This window comes from Nannospalax galili, unplaced genomic scaffold (assembly GCF_000622305.1).
Source record: "Nannospalax galili isolate Female #2095 unplaced genomic scaffold, S.galili_v1.0 scaffold563, whole genome shotgun sequence".
In the NCBI taxonomy this organism is placed as follows: domain Eukaryota; kingdom Metazoa; phylum Chordata; class Mammalia; order Rodentia; family Spalacidae; genus Nannospalax; species Nannospalax galili.
Window position 1 is genome coordinate 735,864 of NW_008350459.1, and position 9,665 is coordinate 745,528.

Here is a 9,665-nt window from a genome sequence, read left to right on the forward strand (position 1 = left end):
GGAAGCCTGCAGACCAAGAGTTCAAGGCCAGCCTGGGCTACATAATGAGTTCCAGGCCAGCCTGGGCTACATGACACCTGGTCACAAGCAAGCAAACAAATAAAAACAAGAAGAATTTGAAGTTAATCTGCCAAGACCCTAGGGAAGCGTCATTCCCCAATAACACAAGGCCTCCAGCATATTAGGCAAGTGCACGTCCACTGAGTTTCATCCCCAGCCTTTCTGGGCTGCTATTTTGTTTTTTGAAACAGGGTCTCCCTTCCCTGGCTGGCCAGGAACTCATCATGTAGACCAGGTTACCCCATTTGCTTGCCTCTGCCTCCTGAGTGCTAGGATTAACGGTGTGTGCCTCCATGCCTCGCTGGGCCATGTTTTAATAGAAGCTTTATATGCCTTGAATGAGGCCATCACAGCACCCTTCAATTCTTGTTTTCTATTTTCCTGAGACAGTGTCACACTCTCAGACTGGCCTAGAACTCACTATGTAGCCCAGGCTACCTCAAACTCACAGCAACCCCCCTGCCTCAACCTCCCAAGTGCTGGGATTACAGGTGGGCATCACCATGCCTAATTACACCTCACTGCTTCATCAGGATTTGAATGTTTTCTCTTTTTTACTATAAAGTCTAGAATGAAAAAGACCGGTGGTGGTTCAGCATGGTGATGTACGCCTGTGGTCCCAGCACTGGAAAACTGGAGGCAGAGGATCACAAGTTAGAGACCAGCCTGGGATACGTAGTAGATTAGTGTCTATACATTGCTAGAACAACATATCTGACAAAGGCAACTTATGGGAGGAAGAGTTTATTTTGGTTCACAATTTGAGGGTGGTGGAGAAAATGTGACAGCCAGAGAGTGAAGGGGTTGGTCACACTGAGTCTCAGTCAAGCAGAGTGAGATGAAACTGTGACTCAGCTCACTTTCTTCTTTTTATTAACTGAGCCCTGGACCCCACCTCAGTCCTCTCAAGTTGACAGTGAGGATCAACTACCACACAGAATGAAGGCCTTTCTCAAAAGAGAAAAAGGATTCTAAGCCCTGGACCCCACCTCCATCCTCTCAAGTTGACAGTGAGGATCAACTACCACACAGAATGAAGGCCTTTCTCAAAAGAGAAAGAGGATTCTAAGCCCTGGACCCCACCTCCATCCTCTCAAGTTGACAGTGAGGATCAACTACCACACAGAATGAAGGCCTTTCTCAAAAGAGAAAGAGGATTCATAATAAAGAAGAAAAACAAAAATAAAATAAGGAGGAGCAGCATCAGCACAGCCTTTTATGGAACCTTCACAGGTACATTACTGCACTGACTACACCATACATCACTTACTATTTCTTGTAGCTCCTGTGGGCCAGAACTTTCAAAAGGCCCAGAGGGAAGAGTTTTACATCTGCTCCAGACCAGCTGGAAAGCTGGAAGGGCTGGGTGTAGGAATGACTTTGACACTATGGACCTGCTTCTTCTTTTACAAAACAAAGAAAGAGGAACAATGAAAATGACTTCCAAATGAATGACTTTTACTTAACCTTGTAACCAAAGAGTTTATCTTATGTTTTGAGATCATTTAACACTACCTCAGCTTGCTTATGATACAAAACAAGCTTATTGGGCCTTGGGCTCCTCTTACAACCTAAGCATACAGCTTTAATTCCTCATGACCCTTCCTTGCCCATGACCCAGAATAACGTGTGTGTGTGTGTGTGTGTGTGTGTGTGTGTGTGTGTGTTGTATATCAAACAAGAGCTGAAAGAGTGGATATTTATTGGAAGCAATGGAAATTATCCCATTTGTGCAGCAAACAACAGGTAGGATGGCATTGATAACATCTGTTTGTGGGTGTATGTGCTGTTCTATGTCAGAAAGGTCAAAATCCTTGTCTTATAAGACAAGAGTCTACTTTTATTTTCCATTTCATGCTGTGTATACAGTTTCAATAAATAGAGGGAAAGGCCTTTGCTCAAGAGCAGTTCTGGGAGAAATCTGAAGGAATAGGTTCTCAGAGCAGTTCAGGTCCCCTTAGCTAAAATGGATGCTAAGGGGCTGGAGAGAGGGCTCAGTGGTTAAAAGCAGTGGCTGCTCTTGAAGAGGACCTGGGTTCAACTCCCAGCACCTATGTGACAATAACAACCATCAGTAATTCCAGTTCCAGGGGATCCGATGCTCTCCTCTGACCTCTGCAGGGATTGCACAACACAGGTGCACTTACACACATGCAGGCAATACAGTATAGACATAAAATAAAAATAATAAATAAAATACTTTAAATGGATGCTAAAAGTCAGGCTGTTTTTACTCAGGCATAGTTGTAATTTGGTATTGGACACCACCACAGTAGGAGGTGGGGTCATCTGAAATGTTTACGTGTGCATCTAATAATGGATACAGGCTCAATTGAAGGTCTAACTGGGGCTATGGGTTAGATGGCCACACATGGCTTCTCCATATGCCCTAGGCTTCCTTGTAATATGGTAACTGGGTACCAAGAGCAAGCATTCTGAGTTAGAACATACAGAAACTGTGTCCTTATTATGACTGAGCGTGGAAGCCACAAGCATTGTTCCCATCATACTCACTGATCAGGCTGATCCCAAGCCTCTGCCCATCTTCAAAGGGAAGAAACACAGACCCTCAACCCCGTGGGAAGAACATAATGCACGATGTGGCTACTTCTCTAGGAATGGGAAACTACAACCTCCACCTGCAGGATCCTCCTTTAAAATGGATTTCTGTAGAGAGGTCACTGATACAATGGTTTCATGAATGAGAGGCTTAAATGAATACTGAGAGGTCAAAAGAAGGTCCTTTAACAGAGGAAGATGTCGCTCCAGAAGCATTTTCAGCAAAGATTGCACTCATCACCCTGGGGAGGATGGACTAGAGAACGAGGAGGAGGCAGGTCAATAGGGAAAGAAAAGGTCCAGGTGAGAAGTGGCAGCAGTCTAGACTATGGTATTTATCTGGATCCCCTAGGCCCCAGACTGTACCACCTGTCCATTTTTTTTCCCTGCTCATTATATAAGAGCTAAGACCTAAATAGTTGCAGCATCCAAGGAGTTTTGGTTTTGGTTTTGTAGTCCTGGTAATTGAACACAAGGCTTCACACATTCTAGGCAAGCACTCTACCACTGACCTACAGCCACCCCCCACCCCACCCAAGCCCTATTTTTAACTCTTTTATTTTGTGACAGGGTCTTACTAAGTTGGACAGACTGTCTTTGAACTCATTCTGTAGCCCAAGCAGGCCCTGAAGTTGCAATCCTCATGTCTCAGCCTCCCTAGTAGTTAGGATTACAGGCATGGACTACCAGGTCCAGCCTAGAGTTCTTAAAATACCCAGTTGATATAAAGTTTTGTATTCATAACAATAAACATACCACTGAAAGCAGTTTGCCTTAAAATTGCATTTACTTAACACGGGGCTATAAAATTTTATAAAGCATTGATTTTGTTTATAAACCTCATAATTTCCTCCTACTGCTTCTTGGGTTCATTTTTGATGTATCATTTAAATATGTTTCTTTGGTCCCTCTGTCTTTCTTTGCTGACTTTACATAACCCTTAGCATAAGCCAAAAATTAATGAGCAAATTATGTCCCTGGTTCTCTGGAAAACATGACTGATGGTTAAGCTAACTTCAGAAGTTGGAGAAAATTCTGGGAGGCAGGGGCATGTCACAGACATCTCTAAGAATATGATAAAAATTCATGAAATTCACATGGGAGTTTGTTTTCTCTTGAACTGAGAAATGGCTTTGGGGTAGTGGCTTGAGTCCACAGGGTCATTTGGATCAGCTTTAAATTGTCACCTGCATTAGGTCAGAGTAGCCACAGGTGTTCCTGGCCCCTGAAAGGAGGGCTCTGTCTGACCTGGGGCTGTCACTGTCTCTTTGAACTTTAGTTTCTCAGGACAGAAGTGGTAATGAGCAGGCACACCCTGGAAACAATGTCCTGAGGTGCTGGCCATCTGCCCGGTGCACAACCAAGACCAGAGGAACCTGTCCTTTCACCTGACCCTTCTGAAGCAGCAGCTACAACAGTGATTTGCTGTTTAGCTTCCTACATTACTTCAACTCTAACCTAGTTGCAGAAACACACCTTGGCTCAATTTACAGGTTTGCAATTAATTCAACCAAGACTGCCTCCATTTCTTCCTCCTCCTCCTCCTCCTCTTCCTCCTCCCCCTCCTCCTCCCCTTCTTCCTTTCCTTCTTTTTCCTTCTCCCTCTTCCTCCTCCTTCTCCTCTTCTTCCTCTTCCTTATTTTTCCTTCCTCCACCTCCCTCTCCCCCTCCTCCCTCCTCCTCCTCATCTCCCTCCTCCTCTTCTTCCTATTCTTTTCCTAGTCTTCCTCCTCCTTGAAACAAATTTTTGAGTCTAGACTTTGTCAAGTTGATATATGAGTTTGGGAACTGTTTATACTGAAACCATATGCACATTCCAGAAGTCTGTCCTGTTGCTGATCTGAAATCAAGATGATGAGCCTTGAACCCATACAGGAACACCAAAGGAATCTTTTGAAGTACAAACCTTGATCTACTACTGAAAGAGGCACCAAAAAGATACTTCAGTACTTGAATTGATACTGTAAAGTATGCATGAGTGCTAGAGAAAGCAACTGTGGGTCAGTGTGGAAGAAAATGTCTCCTGATAGAAGCCACTCAGCAAGGAAGGAAGCTGGGGCATCTCTAAACAGCAACTTCCCTCTCTAGGGAAGGGCAGAACTGATGGGCCATCCTCAAGAAAAAACAGAAGGTGAATTGAAGGGCTGCAGATCCAGCTCAGTTGGGAGAGAATTTGCCTACTGTGCAAGAAGGTCTGGCTCAGATCCCCAGCACCTCATACCCTCAATACAGCCATATGCCTCTAATCCCAACTCCAGAGAGGTGGAGGCAGAAGGACCAGGGGTTTAAGATTAGCTTTAGCTGCATAGAGAACTTGAGGACAGCCTGGGATACACGAAGCCCTGTCCAAAAAGAAAATATGAGAGGGATTCCATCAGTCAATGGAAAATACAATGGATTCGTCAATTTGGTGCCCTGTTTTAGATTTCTCTATAAGCCTGTGAAGATAGACCTGTGTTATGACTCATCATAAAAAAATAAGTCTGTATACAGTGGATGTGGTCTTTCAGCACTGGACTGTAGGACTGGAGAAGGGGGGCATGTAGTAGAGGAGGAGGGAGGAAAGAGAGGAGGAAGAGGAGGAGGAGGAGCAGGGAAGAAAAGAAAAAAAAATCTACCTAGTAAGTCTTTTGGGCCAAATATGTAGTCCAAAGAGCACATTTCTAAGCTTTCAAAGTACAAACAAATTGCACTCAGTAAATCAGTGTGTTCAGGGGCAGCTGCTTTCTAATGCAGAAAAAGCAAAGTTAGAAGTGGCAACGGTTTGTCCCACCAACCTGACACAGACTGCGGCTATTAAGAGAGGATCCCCAGCCGGGTGTGGTGGCACACGCCTGTAATCCCAGTACTTGGGAGGCAGAGACAGGTGGATCTCTGAGTTCAAGGCCAGTCTGGTCTACATAGTGAGTTCTAAGCCAGCTGGGGCTACAGGGAAACCCTGTTTCAAAAAGACCAAAAAAAAAAAAGAGAGAGAGGGTCCCAAAAGGTCAGGCCTAATGCAATGAGATGGGAGGGAAACATATGCATATGAGAGACCCATCAGTCCCAGCTTAATTGTGTATAACCATCATAAACAAACCTGAATATTACTACCTGGTCTGTTCAGCATCTCACATGGAAACCAGTATGGTTCATGCCTGTAACTCCAGCACTCTGGAGGCCAAGGAGAAGGAGTGCAAGTTCAAGGCTGGCCTGGGCTATATAGTAAGGCCCTTTTTTTAAAAAAAAATAAATAAATATAGATTAACATCTGATAAAGTTCAGAAGCTGTGTCTTCTAACGGAGAGCAAAATGAGCATCAGCAGGTGGGCTAATCCTTCCTCCATTGAAAGGCTTAGAGCATAATGATAGTAGTTTCCTTGTTTGATTCTGTGTCTGTATAACTAGGATTTACAATACCCTGCTTGCTCTTATCTGATTCTTCTTTCATAAAATATGTGCGCATATGTAGATATATATATATATATATGGGAATAAAGATATATATATATATATATGGGAATGACTTCTATAATATAGACATGCTCTGGAAAGATGATTTTAACTTAACCTTACAACCAAAAATTTCATCTTAAGCTTGATTATAATATAGACAAGCTCACTGAGCCATGTGCTCCTCTTGTGATCTAGGCGTATGACCTTAATCCCTTGTGACCCTTCCTTGCTCTAGACCTAGAATAAAGTGTGTATGAATGTGTGCTTATGGCGAATATCAAAACCTTATTCACTGGAAGCAGTGAAGATAGAAGATTAACCAATTTGTATTGTATACAGTAGATAGGATTCAGTTGCTAACATCTCTTTATGGTTGTATGTGTGTGTGTGTGTGTGTGTGTGTGTTGATCTATGTCTAGGGCTCAGAAAGAGCAATGTTCTATGATAAGGGTCCAACTTTTACTACCCCATTTCATGCTGGATATAATTTTCAATAAAACAAAGAGCTAGGCCTTGTTGGAGAGCACAGTTCTGAGAGAATACTGAAGGAATGTGTCCTTAGCAGTATGGCTCCATTCTTGGCCTTAAAATGGATGCTAAGAGTCAAGCTGCTTTTATCAAGGCAAAGACATAATGTGGCATCACGTAGTAAACACCACATATATATGCATACATTTTGGTTTGCATCAATGACTTTCTTCCCTTTGGACCATCAAACAATAAAAATTCAGAGTGTCTTCCTGATTTTTTTTTTCTGTTTCCTACCAACTCACATTCTGGAATGTGCGGGCCATATTGCTTTTGCCTGCTCAGCATCCAATCCTCTTTTTCTAGAAACCATACCATGGTGTACCTTTGGCAAACCACATCTCTACCCTGCAGTCAGTCTAGTGGAGCAAACCCATCACTGGATCCAACCCAGATCTGCCAGTCACTAGCATTGTTTTAAAGATGCAAATGTTACCTGAACTGGACTAGCATAAAGTGATCTTAAGACTTTGGTGGTAGCAGAGGGTTAAGTACAGTAGGCCCTTCACACCTGTGGATTTCACATTCACAGATTCAAACAACCATGGATAGAAAATACTCAGGAAAATAACTGGACCTGCGCTGAACATGTGCAGACTTGTTTCCTTGTGATTCCCTTAACACAATAAAACAACTATTTGCACAGCATTTACATGGTGTTCAGTACTATAATCTATGATGACGTAAAGTACACATGATGATATGAGACTGGAGAGATGGCTCAGTGGCTAAGAGCACATACTACTCTTGCACAGGACCTGAGTTCAGTTCCCAGTACCCACATCAGGCAACTCACAACTATCTGTAACCCCAGATCCAGGGGAACTAATACCCCCTTCTGGCTTCCATGGGCACCTGCACACACAAGCACATACCCCACCACCACCTACCTCCACATATACACATAATTAAAAATATATCTTTATTTTTTTGGTCTTTTTGAAACAGGATCTCCCTGTAGCCCCAGCTGGCCTGTAACTCATTATGTAGACCAAGCTCACCTAGATCTCATAGAGATCCACCTGCCTCTGTCTCCCAAGTGCTGAGATTAAAGGCGTCCACCACCATGCCTGGCCTAAAAGTAAATCTTTTTTTTCCCCCTTCGGTCTTTTTTTTTAATTTAATTTTATTTATTATTTTTATTTTATGTGTACAAGTATATTGCCTGCATGTATGTGAGTGCACCCACATTATGCAATGCTGCAGAGGTCAGAAGAGGGCTTTGGATTCCCCTGGAACTGGAGTTAAGGACAGTTCACAGCTGCCATGTGGGTGCTGGGAATCGAACCCAGGTCCTCTGCAAGAGCAGTCAGTGCTCTCAATTGCTAAGCCATCTCTCCAGCCCCTCCTTTGGTCTTTTTGAGACAGGATCTCCCTGTAGCCCCAGCTGGCCTAGAACTCGCTATGTAGACTAGACTGACCTCGAACTCACAGAGATCTGCCTGCCTCTGCCTCCTGAGTGCTGGTGTTAAAGGCAAGTGCCACCACACCAGCTGAAAACAAATCTTTTAAAAGATAAAATATAGAGGAGGATGTGCATAGGTTATCTGTAAACACTATTCCTTTTATATAAGATACTTGAGTATCCACATTTTTTGTCATCCTGAAACCAGTCTCCACGGTTACAAATGAACAGAAGTTTGCCACTGAGGTTGCTAGGTTGGTGGAACATAAGTCTGGATTTTCTGGGCAGCACCTAGAAAGCATCATGAGAATGAGATCAACAGAAAGTGCAGATGAGTGAAGGATGGAAAAAGCCACGCCCTGTCGGTATTTGTTTAAGCTCCTAGATTCAATCGGGACTAAGTCAAACCATTCCAAAGATTTTCAATTACTGAGCCAATACACACTACTGACAGACTGGGGAAATTTCTGTCACTTGCTATCTCAAGAGACTTAAAATTAGAGTAAAAGCCAAGCTGCTGTGGCACATTATGAATAATCCAGTCACAGGAGAGTTATGCCGGGGACTACCTGAACTGTCTCAGACAGACCTGATGAGAAAGAAATAACTTAGTGATAACTTTGGTTTTTTGCTTTTATTTTGTCTTATTTTGCTTTAAAGCACTGGGTGTCAAACCTAGGGCCTCAAGTGTGCCAGGCAAATGCTTTACCATTGAACTACATACTCAGCTCAACTTTGAGACTTTCAGATTTGTATTTTAATCATTGTCTTGACTGTAGAGATACAATTAGATTTTTTTTTTTTTTTTTTTTTTTTTTGGTCTTTTTGAAACAAGGTGTCCCTTAGCCCCAGCTGGCCTGGAACTCACTATGTAGACCAGGCTGGCCTTGATGCTGGCATTTTGCACGGATTCTGGGTATCAGAGGTCCACATACTTGTGCAATAGACACTTTGCTGACTGAGCTGTTTCCCTAACCCCTGCCCCAGGCACTTTTTAAGAAGGAAAATCAGCTCTGCAGGCCCCACAGGCCTCTCTCTCCAGGGTAAGTCGATCTTGCCCTCTGTGCCTTGATTCCCTCAGCCTCACTCAGCCTCCCATCTCCCCCACCGGTCTCTCCTCCTAGCCTGGGCCCTGTCCCATTCCTTGTCTTGGTGCCCCAGATACCTGTAGAACCACCACTGCTTCTTCCAGATCCTGTGCATCCAGACCAACTCAATTCCTTCTCGGGTCCCCAGGGGCTCTCTGGGCCTGGCCCCACCCTCATTTCCCTCTGCCTCCCTGGGTCTGCACAACCCACCAGCCTTTTTCCTGGATGCCTGGGCTGACCGTTCCTCTTCCTGGTCCATTGTATCCAGACCAACCCAGATCCTCAATGCAGTCCCCAGGAGCCCTTGGGGCCGCTTCTTGGCCCCATCTTCCTTTGCATCTCTGGGTGGCACAGCCACCAGCTGCCCTAGACCAGCATCTTTCCTGGGCCGGGCTCCTAGTCCAGTCCAACCCCCAAATTCCTGAAGCCAAAGTCTATCCTGGAGGGATGCAGACCTTAGGAGAAAGCCTGAGAGCATCTGATCCTCACCTGACTTGGGCCTCTGAGGGAACTCCTGAAGTCAAAAGCAATCTGGCCACTCCAATATAAAATCAAAAGGGAGAACTGGAATCTTAGAGAAACCAGGCTTG

The 9,665-nt window shown here is 44.1% G+C and overlaps 1 non-coding gene across 1 annotated transcript; it reads left to right on the forward strand.

Annotated features, from left to right (window-relative positions):
- The first annotated feature begins 5,917 nt into the window (after positions 1 to 5,917).
- LOC115072832 lies at positions 5,918 to 6,038 on the forward strand. Its single transcript, XR_003851843.1, has one exon. It is a non-coding gene; the product is annotated as a U8 small nucleolar RNA (small nucleolar RNA).
- Positions 6,039 to 9,665: the final 3,627 nt, after the last annotated feature.